This window comes from Anomaloglossus baeobatrachus, chromosome 1 (assembly GCF_048569485.1).
Source record: "Anomaloglossus baeobatrachus isolate aAnoBae1 chromosome 1, aAnoBae1.hap1, whole genome shotgun sequence".
Classification (NCBI taxonomy): Eukaryota; Metazoa; Chordata; class Amphibia; order Anura; family Aromobatidae; genus Anomaloglossus; species Anomaloglossus baeobatrachus.
This window is the reverse complement of record NC_134353.1, coordinates 313573736-313590298: the sequence shown is the minus strand read 5'-3', so window position 1 is coordinate 313590298 and position 16563 is coordinate 313573736. Positions and strand designations below refer to the sequence as shown.

Genomic DNA, 16563 nt, shown 5'->3' with positions numbered 1-16563 from the left:
CTAAAATGTGATTTATTCATTGCGTTTCAGAGTGAAACCCCTTCATCAGGACAATCAAAATTAGTATGTTTGATTGCCCTGCTGACTGAGTTTCACTCCGAACCACATTGAATAAATCAAATTTTAGGATGCTGTTGTCAAGCTCGAAGATGGCAGTGTCCGAACATACTGCGTGACAGCTGCGCTCAGACCCACAGATGTTTGGCGCACTACACAACACACCAAAAAGAGGGATAAAATCTCCTCCAAAAATTCAACAATTACTAACAGCAAATAGAGATCAGCAGTTATAACCTTCCCAGGCCAAGGAACTAATGCATTAGCAGGAGGCAGCAAGACCCCCAGTAAAGTGCAGGCATCACAGGTGCAAAAGAAGAAAATCACTCACACACTTCCAATCAATGGAGGGGGCAATTGCTGGATGATAAAGTTGCACACAAGTGGCTTGTATAGGGCGCGTTCACACACGTAGGTGCAGAGTAATTGGTTAGCAGCCTATTAGTCACGCCCATACTATTCGACCAGGCGGGCGGCGCCAGTACTATCCAAGTGCACCATACAGGGACGGGAACTTAAATATATAAGGCCAAACATTAAGGGGTCTGGCTGCACCCTGTATAAAATGTTATGTGCAAAAAATGTATATAAAATATATGAGGTATTAACTGGTATTATGGCCAGAATACGGTTGCCCACAACCCACATCACGGGTCCTCATGCTTGTGGGTCCCTACACTGATATCTAAACTAAAAAAACACCAAAAAGGATAAAATTTCCTCAAAAAATTCAGCAATTACAGCAAATAGAGGGCAGCAGTTATAACCTGCCTAGGCCAAGGAACTAATGCACAAGCAAGATGTAGCAAGACCCCCTTGGCCTGGGAAGGTTATAACTGTTGCCCTTTATTTCCTGTAAGCACTACACAACACACAAAAAACAAGGGAGGCCAAAGGGGCACTTTTACAATGGTGGGCCATGCAGCTAGGAAGAGAGGTGAGAGGACACCTCCTGGACTCAGCTCAAGCTGTTTCCTGAACTTCCCAGTGTCCCTACATGGGGTGTTTCAACCCGTCGGCGAGCCAGATACCTAATCCCTCACTAGGTCTACAAACACTGTGGCTAGTGAAATGGCCGGCGAAAGACACTAGCCCCACCGCTGTACTAATCAACAGGCAGGGAAATGTAGACAGACAGGGGAATACGACACAACATAAACTTGATAACTGCAACAACACGACTCCAACAACTGAAAAAGTAGAAGAAATCCAGCAGCTCCTAGAAACTTGCAGTTACCTAGGTGGTCAGGAACAGAATTTTCTATTTCCGGCAGAAGCTTAATGATGGAGAGTCTACTTAAAGAAAATGGGAGGGGTAGCACACCGGCTGCACATTAGGTGATTAGCTAGGAGCTGCTGGTAGGAAAAATTGACATTAAGGGGTACTTTACATACTGCGACATCGCTGCCGATATATCATCAGGGTCATGTCATTAGTGACACACATTCGGCGCCGGTAGCGATATCGCAGCGTGTAATACCTATGAGCGACGATCAATGAGCACAAAAACGTGCAAAATCGTTGCTCATTGACGCGTCATTCATTTCCATAATATCGGTGCTGCTGCAGGTACGATGTTGTTTGTCATTCTTGCGACAGCACACATCGCTCTGTGTGATGCCGCAGGAACGACAAACATCTCCTTACCTGCGTCCACCGGAAAAGGAGGAAGGAAGGAGGTGGTCGGCATGTTCCGGCTGCTCATCTCCTCCCCTCCTTTTCTATTGGGCGGTGGTTTAGTGACGCTGCTGTGACGTCGTTGTGAAGCTGAATGAACCACCCCCTTAGAAAGGAGTTGGTTCGCCGGTCACAGCGACGTCGCAGAGCAGGTATGTGCGTGTGACGCTGCAGTAGCGATAATGTTCGCAACGGCAGCGATCACCACATATTAGCTGTGCGGCGGGGGCGGGTGCAATTGTGCTCGACATCGCTAGAAAATGCTAGCGATGTCGCAGCATGTAAAGTACCCCTAACTCCTGAAGTGCCAACAGAAAGCCAATGCATTTAATATGCTGAGCCACCCAAAAATGAGTGAAGCTCAGATCGCATAACCGGCATGCACCTCCCAACCATGAGAGACACTCGTGACAACTGTTCAGTTTATTTCTCCACATGGCAGCGCAGGCGTTTAACTTTAATCATCCATTGTCAGCTGTTCATCCCTGGATTTGCATCAGCTATGTCCACACTTCTTTAGTGGTTGTATTTCACCACATTCTCGAGTGGTTGTGCATCATCAACCTTAAAATCACAGTATAAACTCTATTGTGCAATTGTCTATCCCTATTCAGCTAATGTAGTATTATGTTCCTTTCCCCAATCAGAAGATGCTGGTGGATAGAAGGATGTGGAAGTTTGAATTCAAACTTCTGATGCCTTTATTCTCAAAGACTATTGACTTTTTTATCTGACATTGGCTTTGGGTTTATTCTAGCCGATGGTAATTATTAAACAGCCACTAATTGGCCACAACCTATGTTCATTGAATGATAGCTAGTAGCTCTGTGTGTATAGACTGTTCTCAGCAGCACATGTCCTGTTTCCAAAATGAAGATTTTTAAGCAAAATTAAAAATCATTTCATCCGATGAGCGAGTGTTTTGCTCGTTTATCGGGTAATTGTCAGTTAGTTTACACTGACTATCATGAAAGAATTGTACAAACAGTAAAGGAAGAGTGTGGCTCGAATACATAATGATACAGAATTATTAGATACAATATTAACAGAAATGTTATAGGCTGCCGTCTTCCAAGGAAGAATCACTTGCACCAATGTTTACAATTAATCTAATGAGAATGTTGGTTGCGAGTTATAATACTTTATTGCATTGATACCGTGATGTTGTCAATAGTAAACAATGAAGGCTTTATTTTATGAGGTAAATCAGGAAGGTAACTTTATAGTGTGATGTTAATTAATAACCAAGAAGCCAATCTGATTACTCCGGTACAGCAATTAATAAAGCATTCTTATCTCCAATGGAAATTACAACTTCAGGCTTTTATGAGTCAACATTGACAGTGAGGAAGTGGCAGCTGGATATAGCGGGTTTTGTTAGTCAAAAAGAGAGTGCGAGAAGATGGGTGTCATCTGCACAAAGATAGTACGGTAATTAAATCTCAACCTGCTGATTGAAAGAAGACGTGTAAACTGTGAAAAGAAAGTGAAGATGCAGGATATAAACATATCTGTTTGATGCTTGAAGACTAGTATGACACTCAAGATCCAACTCTATAATTGTTCCCATCTAATACAATTGCAATGTTGAATAGAATACAATTATATAATGTATTTTTTCACTACAAACAATGAAACTCCAGACAGTCTTTTATTACTGGCAGTAAAAGTGGCCACATCTGATGAATGGCATCAAAACGAACTGGCTTACCAATCCAATGTATATTTTAGTGAACTCTCCCTCCCTAGCGACAGAGTAAAGAAAAGTCTGCCATATTGAATAAATGCATGCCTGATTCTTTTATTATATCTGTGATAAACTATAGCCAAAGTGTGTTGCAGAGGCTTGTTCCTTATTCTCTACTAGCTGTAGCACCCAGCGTTGTCCGGGAGAGTAAATGTCTCTTCGAGGTTCTGTCTGTTTCTGTGTATGTCTCTGTGTGTGTGTCTCTTTCTGTCTGTATCAATCTGTCTGTCTCTCTCTATATTTGTGTCTCTCTCTATCTTTGTCTGTCTGTCTCTCTCTATCTCTGTGTCTGTCTGTCTCTTTCTGTCTGTCAGTCTCTTTCCCCGTCTATCTAATTCCAGGTCTGTTTCATTCCAGGTCTGTCTCGTTCCAGGTCTGTCTCTTTCCCCGTCTGTCTCTTTCCCCGTCTGTCTCTTTTCCCGTCTGTCTCATTCCCCATCTGTTTCATTCCCTGGTCTGTCTCTTTCCCTGTCTGTCTCTTTATCTCTGTCTCTTTCCTTGTCTCTGTCTCTTTCTCTGTCAGCCTGTCACTTTCCCTGTCTGCCTGTCACTTTCCATGTCTACCTGTCTATTTCCCTGTCTGTATGTGTCTGTCTCTCTGCCTGTCTCTTTCCCTGTCTGCCTGTCTCTTTTCCTGTCTCTCTCTCTGTCTGTCTCTTTCCCTGTCTGTCTGTGTCTGTCTGCCTCTGTCTGTCTCTTTGACTGTCTGTCTCTCTCTCTGTCTCTTTCTATCCATCTCCCCACTGACATCTTATTTCCTCACACATAAACTTCTTATACTAACAATGTCCTTTGTTCCTATAGCAACCACTCACAGCTCCAATTAATAACCTAATAGCTCGCAGCTCCATTGACTTTAATTGAAGCAGGTTTTTTAGAGAGTAACTGTAAAGTGCGGGGTTAAATTTTCAAAGCTCAGGGTTAAATTTTCCTGTCCAAACATAGTCTATGACATTCCCTGAGTCATATGGGGTGTCTGCGCAAAATTTTGTGATTGTAAATGCAATGGTGCGGGTTCCTTTAGCAGACATACATACACATACAGTTAGGTCCAGAAATATTTGGACAGTGACACAAGTTTTGTTATTTTAGCTGTTTACAAAAACATGTTCAGAAATACAATTATATATATAATATGGGCTGAAAGTGCACACTCCCAGCTACAATATGAGAGTTTTCACATCCAAATTGGAGAAAGGGTTTAGGAATCATAGCTCTGTAATGCATAGCCTCCTCTTTTTCAAGTGACCAAAAGTAATTGGACAAGGGACTCTAAGGGCTGCAATTAAATCTGAAGGCGTCTCCCTCGTTAACCTGTAATCAATGAAGTAGTTAAAAGGTCTGGGGTTGATTACAGGTGTGTGGTTTTGCATTTGGAAGCTGTTGCTGTGACCAGACAACATGCGGTCTAAGGAACTCTCAATTGAGGTGAAGCAGAACATCCTGAGGCTGAAAAAAAAGAAAAAATCCATCAGAGAGATAGCAGACATGCTTGGAGTAGCAAAATCAACAGTCGGGTACATTCTGAGAAAAAAGGAATTGACTGGTGAGCTTGGGAACTCAAAAAGGCCTGGGCGTCCACGGATGACAACAGTGGTGGATGATCGCCGCATACTTTCTTTGGTGAAGAAGAACCCGTTCACAACATCAACTGAAGTCCAGAACACTCTCAGTGAAGTAGGTGTATCTGTCTCTAAGTCAACAGTAAAGAGAAGACTCCATGAAAGTAAATACAAAGGGTTCACATCTAGATGCAAACCATTCATCAATTCCAAAAATAGACAGGCCAGAGTTAAATTTGCTGAAAAACACCTCATGAAGCCAGCTCAGTTCTGGAAAAGTATTCTATGGACAGATGAGACAAAGATCAACCTGTACCAGAATGATGGGAAGAAAAAAGTTTGGAGAAGAAAGGGAACGGCACATGATCCAAGGCACACCCCATCCTCTGTAAAACATGGTGGAGGCAACGTGATGGCATGGGCATGCATGGCTTTCAATGGCACTGGGTCACTTGTGTTTATTGATGACATAACAGCAGACAAGAGTAGCCGGATGAATTCTGAAGTGTACCGGGATATACTTTCAGCCCAGATTCAGCAAAATGCCGCAAAGTTGATTGGACGGCGCTTCATAGTACAGATGGACAATGACCCCAAGCATACAGCCAAAGCTACCCAGGAGTTCATGAGTGCAAAAAAGTGGAACATTCTGCAATGGCCAAGTCAATCACCAGATCTTAACCCAATTGAGCATGCATTTCCCTTGCTCAAATCTATACTTAAGACAGAAAGACCCACAAACAAGCAAGACCTGAAGGCTGCGGCTGTAAAGGCCTGGCAAAGCATTAAGAAGGAGGAAACCCAGCGTTTGGTGATGTCCATGGGTTCCAGACTTAAGGCAGTGATTGCCTCCAAAGGATTCGCAACAAAATATTGAAAATAAAAATATTTTGTTTGGGTTTGGTTTATTTGTCCAATTACTTTTGACCTCCTAAAATGTGGAGTGTTTGTAAAGAAATGTGTACAATTCCTACAATTTCTATCAGATATTTTTGTTCAAACCTTCAAATTAAACGTTAGAATCTGCACTTGAATTCTGTTGCAGAGGTTTCATTTCAAATCCAATGTGGTGGCATGCAGAGCCCAACTCGCGAAAATTGTGTCACTGTCCAAATATTTCTGGACCTAACTGTACATACATACACACATACACTCAGCTTTATATATTAGATTATGAAATTATTGATCGAGCAGCTATGTATATGGGGCGAATTTACTAGAGTTCAAGCCCCTTTTCCTCTCTGAAAAGGCAATTTGCATATTTAATTTCCCAAAGGAGCATTGCATAGCTTATACAGTTAGGTCCAGAAATATTCCAGAACAATTGTTCATTTCACCAAACCAGCCTATTATTGTTCATTATTGTCAAAATCAGCCCATATGTTTCCAGTTTTATGGTCAGCAGGGTCCTCTTTCTCTTATAGAGTATAAGGTCTTGTAGTCAGCAGGGTACTTTCTCTTTCTGTGCTGAAGAGTGTAAGCTCTTATGGTCAGCAGAGTCCTCTCTCTTCTATAGAGAGTAACATTTTATGGTCAGCAGGGTCCTCTCTCTCCTGTAGAGTATAAGCTCTTGTAGTCAGCAGGGTACTTTCTCTTTCTATGCAGTAGAGTTTAAGCTCTTATGGTCAGCAGAATCATCCTCTCACTCTTGTAGAGAGTAAGCTTTTATGGTCAGCAGGGTTCTCTCTCTCTCTCCTGTAGAGATTAAGCTTTTATGGTAAGCAGGGTCTTCTCTCTCTCTTGTAGAGAGTAAGTTTTTATGGTCAGCAGAGTTCTCTCTCTCCTGTAGAGTATAAGTTCTTGTAGCCAGCAGGGTATTTTCTCTTTCTATGCTGTAGAGTGTAAGCTCTAATGGTCAGCAGAGTCCTCTCTCGTAGAGAGTAAGGTCTTATGGTCAGCAGAATCATCCTCTCACTCTTGTAGAGAGTAAGCTTTTATGGTCAGCAGGGTTCTCTCTCTCTCTCCTGTAGAGATTAAGCTTTTATGGTAAGCAGGGTCTTCTCTCTCTTGTAGAGAGTAAGTTTTTATGGTCAGCAGAGTTCTCTCTCTCCTGTAGAGTATAAGCTCTTGTAGCCAGCAGGGTACTTTCTCTTTCTATGCTGTAGAGTGTAAGCTCTAATGGTCAGCAGAGTCCTCTCTCGTAGAGAGTAAGGTCTTATGGTCAGCAGAATCCTCTCTCTCTCTTGTAGAGAGTAAGCTTTTATGGTCAGCAGGGTCCTCTCTCTTGTAGAAAGTAAGCTTTATGGTCATCAGGATACTCTCTCTCTTGTAGATAGTAAAGACCCCATTACACAAAGTGATGTCGTTAGCGAGATCGCTGAAATGTCACAGGTTTTGTGATGCAACAGCGACCTTGCTAGCGATATCGCTACATGTGTCACATAGCAGCGACCGGCCCACTGCTGCGATATCGCCGATAGTACCTGAATGTCCTGATTCATTTTTTGATCGTCGGTGTCCCACTGGGCAGCATGCATTGCTGTGTTTGACACCATAACAACGACAAGCGACTTTGTTAGCATGCCTGGGTGGAAACACTACGCCTCTATCAAGGTCTGAGTCGTCAGAATGGCTGCTCTGTGACAGGGTCCCAACCACCGCTGAGGTTGTTATACGGATCACTGTATCGTTGTTGCGTCATTAATTAAATCTGCCTTTTTACCAGATCACTAGCGACCATGTAGCGACGTACCAGCGATCCTGACCAGGTCGTATCATTGTCGAGATTGCTGGAACATCGCTATGTGTAACGGGACCCTAAGCATTTATGGTCAGCTGGGTCCTATCTCTCTTGTAGACAGTAAGCTTTCATTGTCAGCAGGGTTCTCTCTCTGTCTCTTTCCTGTAGAGAGTAAGCTTTTATGGTCAGCAGGGTCTTCTCTCTCTCCTGTAGAGAGTAAGCTTTTATGGTCAGCAGGGTCTTCTCTCTCTCCTGTAGAGAGTAAGCTTTTATGGTCAGCAGGGTCCTCTCTCTCCTGTAGAGAGTAAGCTTTTATGGTCAGCAGGGTCCTCTCTCTCCTGTACAGTATAGACTGTTTTGGTCACCAGGGTACTTTCTCTTCCATGCTGTAGAGAGTAAGCTCTTGTGGTCAGTGGGGTCCTCTCTCCCTCTTTTACTCTTTCGCCTGTAAGGTGTAAACTCTTATGGTCAGCTGGGTTCTCCCACTCTCTTCTCCCACACATGTATTTTACAAACAATTACAAGCTTTACAGCATTGAGATTTGAGCAAATTTATTTGCTGTGGAACAAGTTTGGGGAGAAATTTCATCAAATTTGAATTACAAAAGATCCCCTTATTTCTAGCAAGAATCTATCACAACATTGTTTCAATAGTACTGTGATTAATAACTTCATTGTATATTGGTAAGGGTACAGTTAATTTCTCACATATTGAAATATTGCTTGAAAAACATTATATTCTAAATAAAGTCTACTTGAACTATATTATATTTGGTTTAAAGATTAGGCAACAGAAAACATTCAGTCTCATAAATGCTCAGTAGCAAGATATTCATTATGGAATCTGAAGAGCTTCTTAATGAATAAGGCTTATAAAATGACAGTGCATTGTGTAGGTGGGTGTACAATGGCACAGGGAATGCTGTACATTAGAAAATGTGTACATTATGCGCTGCTGCAAAATGCTTCATCTATTGTATGTACGGATAGTTGCTTAAAGCACCACTCCAGCATTTTTTTTCAGCACTGGAGTGGTACTTCTAATCTAATGTCCACAACCCTAGCATTTTACTTACCTATCGACATCTTCAAATTTTATAAGCGGCCCTCTGGTCCAATGGTGCCATCTTGCAACTGCAACTTCTGACTGCCAGAAGGCATAGGTAATGGTCACAAGTGCTCAATATAAGTCTATGAGAGCCAGAACGAGGTTGTCATAGACTTTCATTGAAAAGTAACCTCCGGCTCATGCCGTCACACACTGAAGGGATCTGTCGGGTCAGAAACTACTGGAGACAGATGAGATTAGTAGAGTTAGAAGGTGAAAATGGAGCTGGTAAGTAAAATACTTAATTCACAAGAAAGTATTTATCAGGATTTGTATATCAAAACCACAAAATGGAAAACATACAGATAAAAACAATAATTGAATGATTGACACCTTTTGTTTTTCTTGGAGACACTCCCGGTTTTGGAATACAAATTTTAATGAAATGCTGATCAAAAATATTTATGAGCAAATAAGGCCTAAGTGAAGGGAACTTAGATTAGAAGCACCACTCCAATGGTAAAATAAAAATCCTGAAGTGGTGCATTACTTTGTAGAACTTCTACAATTATACACTAGATCATGAGACCTAGTTTTACTAATATTTAGTTAAGAATTATTTCTAGATTGTCCACTACTGAGGAGCCCCTTATAAATAGCCTAAAAGTTCTGCTAAAAGTATAAAAAAATGAATTCCCTTCCTAGACTTGTGTCCTCCACCAGTCTCTGGTCACAAACAATATCTCATGATTGCTGTAGTCAGCAGTCAAAGATTGTCTGCAGCATTTTCAATTTTCTCAGTAGGAAAATGGCCTCTGATTGACTGCAGCAGTAACCTGACATTGTTTATGGAACTAATCTGACAGAAAGCTGAGAGCGGAGGAGTGGTGCCAGAAGATTAGTATTAGAGATGAGTGGGTATGGTAAAATTCACATCTGTTAAATTGGGCGGATTATCCTAGGGTATTCGATTTGTAGGAAAATTAATCTCCACCAAATAAACGTCCCTTATCATCCTTGAGGGTTTCTCCAGATCCCAGAGCAAAATAAAAAATGTTGAGCGAGTAGTTGACTATTCATACCCGTTATGCTGTTAGCGAGTACTGTCCGCTATTTGCATATTTATTACGAGTAGCGTGCGCAATGTACGTCAATGGGAAATACTCACTAAGTAGCGAGTAACCCGAAAGCTGTTCTATTTGTGTGAGTAGTGAATAGTGCAGCTTTCGGGTCATTCGCTACTTAGCGAGTATTTTCCATTGACTTACATTGCGCCCGCTACTCGTAACAAATATGCGCTAACAGCATAGCGAGTACAAATAGTTAACTACTCGCTCAACACTAATAATAAACATAATATGTAGTAAATAAATACTTATACTCACCACACAGGTTGGCTCTTCGGACTTTCCACTCCTCACTGTCCACTGTATGCTCCTCTTGAGTCTCCTAATGACTGAAATGAGCCCTGAAATACAGGGCCTCTTTTTACGAGTTTTGGACTTCTGGCACAGATAAGGTAATGGATAGTTCTGCAGATATTCACATTACGTCATGGTGCATGTAGCTGATGAGATGTAACACACGTATATGCATAAACATTTCGGGCCTCATCAGAGATGCATGTCCCAGCCTAGCTTGAGGAGGCTCAGGATTTCAGCACTCACAGTGACAATAAAGGGTGCTTTACATGTTGCGACATCGCTAACGATATATCGTTGGGGTCACGTCGTTAGTGATGCACATCCGTTAGCGACATCGCAGTGTGTGACACCAAGGAGCGATGATTAACGATCGCAAAAGCGTCAAAAATCATTGATCGTTGACACGTCGCTCCTTTTCATAATATTGTTGCTGCTGCTGGTACGATGTTGTTTGTCGTTCCTGCGGCATCACACATCGCTATATGTGACACTGCAGGAACGACGAACATCTCCTTACCTGCGTCCACCGGCAATGAGGAAAGAAGGAGGTGGGTGGCATATTCCGGCCACTCATCTCCGCCCCTCCTCTGCTATTGGGTGGCTGCTTAGTGACGCCGCAGTGACGTCGCTATGACGCTGAACGCACCTCCCCCTTGAAGGAGGGATTGTTCGGCGGTCACAGTGACGTCGCTGAAAAGATATGTGCGTGTGACGCTGCCGTAGCGATGATGTTAGCTACAGCAGCGGTCATCAAATGTTGCACGAACGACGGGGTCGGGAGCTATCGCACTTGACATTGCTAGCAATCGCTAGCGATGTCGCAGCGTGTAAAGCACCCTTAAGAAGTTGGAATGAGAATCAGATGGGCAGCGGTGAGGAGCAGTAAATGTGAGCGATAAGGTTAGTATAAGTATTGTATTTTTACTTCTTTTAACCTTTTGATTACATTTTCCAGTTAAGAAAATACCCAGCCAATGAGTAGAGTTGAGCGCGGTTCGTGGTTCGTGGTTCTCCAGTTCTAGGCTCGAGTGATTTTGGGGCCTGTTCTAGATCGAACTAGAACTCGAGCTTTTTGCAAAAGCTCGATAGTTCTAGAAACGTTCGAGAACGGTTCTAGCAGCAAAAAAACAGCTAAATCCTAGCTTGGTTTCTGCTGTAATAGTGTAAGTCACTCTGTGAATCACACTATTATGACATTTCAGTGTATAGTGTGCGGGAACAGCGCCTTCAGATCACTGCTGTTTCTATAATGGCGATCGCCATTTTTTTTTTTTCTTGTCTTCCTTCCCTAAGCGCGCGCGTCTTGTGGGGCGGGCCAGCATGTCAGCCAATCCCAGACACACCCACAGCTAAGTGGACTTTGAGCCAGAGAAGCAACGGCATGAGTGATAGGATGTCCATGTCACATGTCCCTGCATTATAAAACCGGACATTTTCTTCCAGGACGCCTTCTGCGTCTTTGGTGTCAGACATCACTGTCGCAGCTCCGTCCTCCTGAGTCCTATCGCCGATACAGCTGTATGCGCTGCATACACAGCGTTAGGCCTCTGCCACACTCACGTGAATTTCACGCACGTGCCGAGAGACACGTATTTCCCCTGCGTGTTGCGTGCAGGTAAGTACGTGTCTCTGGTACGTGCGTGACACATGTGTTCTACGTGTGCTATCCGCGATAGCACACGTAGAACCGGTAATTATTATACTCACCTGGTCCTTCCTGATGTCCGCGCTGCTGTCCGTGGTGCTGATCCTCGGTCTCCAGCCCTCCCGTCTCCCCGCTGCTGCTGCTGCCAGGCAGTGAAGTGAATATTCAATGAGAATAATGAGCGGCGGTCGGCAGCAAGAGGCAGCAGCGGCAGAGACAGGAGGGCTGGAGAAGGTGAGTTAATGTTTTTTATTTTTTTCCCTGACATGTGTGTTTACTCCGGCACGTGTCACACGGGACCGCATCCACACTACACCCGTGTGGTACGGGTGCGGGCCGTGTAACACCCGTGCTGCCGGAGAAAACACTGACATGTCAGCGCTTTGAAAATCGCACACACGTACAAACGCACACGGACACACGTTCCGTGTGGTTTTACGTGTGTGTGCATGCTACCATAGGGTAGCATTGCTGTACATGTCTCCGTGCCGCCGGTACGTGTAAAAAATGACAAACACGTGCCGGAGGCACGGATGTGTGGCGCAGGCCTTAGACAGCTTAGGGAGAGCACTTTATAGCAGTCCTTTTAAGGGCTCAAACCGGCAGGGTCAGAGTTAAGGTGACAGGTCCTGAAAACAGCGCCAGCGTCTGTGTAGCCAAGGTCAGGGATTTCCTCCCTGCATTTCCCTATTAGGAGGGATAGAAAGGCAGGCTTCCATTCCTCTACCCATACCCACAATCCTGCCACTGTACCCTCCTGTCCTCTGCACACTCCAACTCATTATAACTAAGCCATTATACTAGCAAACACTCAGTGTACCTAGTGGCATCCAATCTGTGGCTATTGGACTTTGCTATAGTCCCACTAGTGCAAAGACATTTGCAGAGCACGTCTGCCTGCATTGCACACTCCAACTTTTTTAAACTAAGCAATTTTACTAGCAAACACTCAGTGTACCTAGTGGCATCCTATACGTGGCTATTGGACTTTGCTATAGTCCCACTAGTGCAAAGACATTTGCAGAGCACGTCTGCCTGCATTGCACACTCCAACTTTTTTAAACTAAGCAATTTTACTAGCAAACACTCAGTGTACCTAGGGGCATCCTATACGTGGCTATTGGACTTAGCTATACTCCCACTAGTGCAAAGACATTTGCAGAGCGCGTCTGCCTGCATTGCACACTCCAACTCATTATAACTAAGCCATTATACTAGCAAACACTCAGTGTACCTAGTGGCATCCTATCTGTGGCTATTGGACTTTGCTATAGTCCCACTAGTGCAAAGACATTTGCAGAGCGCGTCTGCCTGCATTGCACACTCCAACTCATTATAACTAAGCCATTATACTAGCAAACACTCAGTGTACCTAGTGGCATCCTATACGTGGCTATTGGACTTTGCTATTGTCCCACTAGTGCAAAGACATTTGCAGAGCGCGTCTGCCTGCATTGCACACTCCATCTCATTATAACTAAGCCATTATACTAGCAAACACTCAGTGTACCTAGTGGCATCCTATACGTGGCTATTGGACTTTGCTATAGTCCCACTAGTGCAAAGACATTTGCAGAGCGCATCTGCCTGCGTTGCACACTCCAACTCATTATAACTAAGCCATTACACTAGCAAACACTCAGTGTACCTAGTGGCATCCTATACGTGGCTATTGGACTTTGCTATAGTCCCACTAGTGCAAAGACATTTGCAGAGCGCGTCTGCCTGCGTTGCACACTCCAACTCATTATAACTAAGCCATTACACTAGCAAACACTCAGTGTACCTAGTGGCATCCTATACGTGGCTATTGGACTTTGCTATAGTCCCACTAGTGCAAAGACATTTGCAGAGCGCGTCTGCCTGCGTTGCACACTCCAACTCATTATAACTAAGCCATTATACTAGCAAACACTCAGTGTACCTAGTGGCATCCTAAACGTGGCTATTGGACTTTGCTATAGTCACACTAGTGCAAAGACATTTGCAGAGCGCGTCTGCCTGCATTGCACATTCCAACTCATTATAACTAAGCCATTATACTAGCAAACACTCAGTGTACCTAGTGGCATCCTATACGTGGCTATTGGACTTTGCTATAGTCCCACTAGTGCAAAGACATTTGCAGAGCGCGTCTGCCTGCATTGCACACTCCAACTCATTATAACTAAGCCATTATACTAGCAAACACTCAGTGTACCTAGTGGCATCCTATACGTGGCTATTGGACTTTGCTATAGTCCCACTAGTGCAAAGACATTTGCAGAGCGCGTCTGCCTGCATTGCACACTCCAACTCATTATAACTAAGCCATTATACTAGCAAACACTCAGTGTACCTAGTGGCATCCTATACGTGGCTATTGGACTTTGCTATAGTCCCACTAGTGCAAAGACATTTGCAGAGCACGTCTGCCTGCATTGCACACTCCAACTTTTTTAAACTAAGCAATTTTACTAGCAAACACTCAGTGTACCTAGTGGCATCCTATACGTGGCTATTGGACTTTGCTATAGTCCCACTAGTGCAAAGACATTTGCAGAGCACGTCTGCCTGCATTGCACACTCCAACTTTTTTAAACTAAGCAATTTTACTAGCAAACACTCAGTGTACCTAGGGGCATCCTATACGTGGCTATTGGACTTAGCTATAGTCCCACTAGTGCAAAGACATTTGCAGAGCGCGTCTGCCTGCATTGCACACTCCAACTCATTATAACTAAGCCATTATACTAGCAAACACTCAGTGTACCTAGTGGCATCCTATCTGTGGCTATTGGACTTTGCTATAGTCCCACTAGTGCAAAGACATTTGCAGAGCGCGTCTGCCTGCATTGCACACTCCAACTCATTATAACTAAGCCATTATACTAGCAAACACTCAGTGTACCTAGTGGCATCCTATACGTGGCTATTGGACTTTGCTATAGTCCCACTAGTGCAAAGACATTTGCAGAGCGCGTCTGCCTGCATTGCACACTCCAACTCATTATAACTAAGCCATTATACTAGCAAACACTCAGTGTACCTAGTGGCATCCTATACGTGGCTATTGGACTTTGCTATAGTCCCACTAGTGCAAAGACATTTGCAGAGCGCATCTGCCTGCGCTGCACACTCCAACTCATTATAACTAAGCCATTACACTAGCAAACACTCAGTGTACCTAGTGGCATCCTATACGTGGCTATTGGACTTTGCTATAGTCCCACTAGTGCAAAGACATTTGCAGAGCGCGTCTGCCTGCGTTGCACACTCCAACTCATTATAACTAAGACATTACACTAGCAAACACTCAGTGTACCTAGTGGCATCCTATCTGTGGCTATTGGACTTTGCTATAGTCCCACTAGTGCAAAGACATTTGCAGAGCGCGTCTGCCTGCGTTGCACACTCCAACTCATTATAACTAAGCCATTATACTAGCAAACACTCAGTGTACCTAGTGGCATCCTATACGTGGCTATTGGACTTTGCTATAGTCCCACTAGTGCAAAGACATTTGCAGAGCGCGTCTGCCTGCATTGCACACTCCAACTCATTATAACTAAGCCATTATACTAGCAAACACTCAGTGTACCTAGTGGCATCCTATACGTGGCTATTGGACTTTGCTATAGTCCCACTAGTGCAAAGACATTTGCAGAGCACGTCTGCCTGCATTGCACACTCCAACTTTTTTAAACTAAGCAATTTTACTAGCAAACACTCAGTGTACCTAGTGGCATCCTATACGTGGCTATTGGACTTTGCTATAGTCCCACTAGTGCAAAGACATTTGCAGAGCACGTCTGCCTGCATTGCACACTCCAACTTTTTTAAACTAAGCAATTTTACTAGCAAACACTCAGTGTACCTAGGGGCATCCTATACGTGGCTATTGGACTTAGCTATAGTCCCACTAGTGCAAAGACATTTGCAGAGCGCGTCTGCCTGCATTGCACACTCCAACTCATTATAACTAAGCCATTATACTAGCAAACACTCAGTGTACCTAGTGGCATCCTATCTGTGGCTATTGGACTTTGCTATAGTCCCACTAGTGCAAAGACATTTGCAGAGCGCGTCTGCCTGCATTGCACACTCCAACTCATTATAACTAAGCCATTATACTAGCAAACACTCAGTGTACCTAGTGGCATCCTATACGTGGCTATTGGACTTTGCTATAGTCCCACTAGTGCAAAGACATTTGCAGAGCGCGTCTGCCTGCATTGCACACTCCAACTCATTATAACTAAGCCATTATACTAGCAAACACTCAGTGTACCTAGTGGCATCCTATACGTGGCTATTGGACTTTGCTATAGTCCCACTAGTGCAAAGACATTTGCAGAGCGCATCTGCCTGCGCTGCACACTCCAACTCATTATAACTAAGCCATTACACTAGCAAACACTCAGTGTACCTAGTGGCATCCTATACGTGGCTATTGGACTTTGCTATAGTCCCACTAGTGCAAAGACATTTGCAGAGCGCGTCTGCCTGCGTTGCACACTCCAACTCATTATAACTAAGACATTACACTAGCAAACACTCAGTGTACCTAGTGGCATCCTATCTGTGGCTATTGGACTTTGCTATAGTCCCACTAGTGCAAAGACATTTGCAGAGCGCGTCTGCCTGCGTTGCACACTCCAACTCATTATAACTAAGCCATTATACTAGCAAACACTCAGTGTACCTAGTGGCATCCTATACGTGGCTATTGGACTTTGCTAT

The 16563-nt window shown here is 43.8% G+C and overlaps 1 protein-coding gene across 2 annotated transcripts in view; it reads left to right on the top strand.

Moving 5' to 3' along the window:
• NPFFR2 (neuropeptide FF receptor 2) overlaps positions 1–16563 on the top strand; it is a 333123-nt gene that overhangs the window by 246998 nt on the left and 69562 nt on the right. The gene's annotated exons all lie outside the window — the stretch shown is intronic.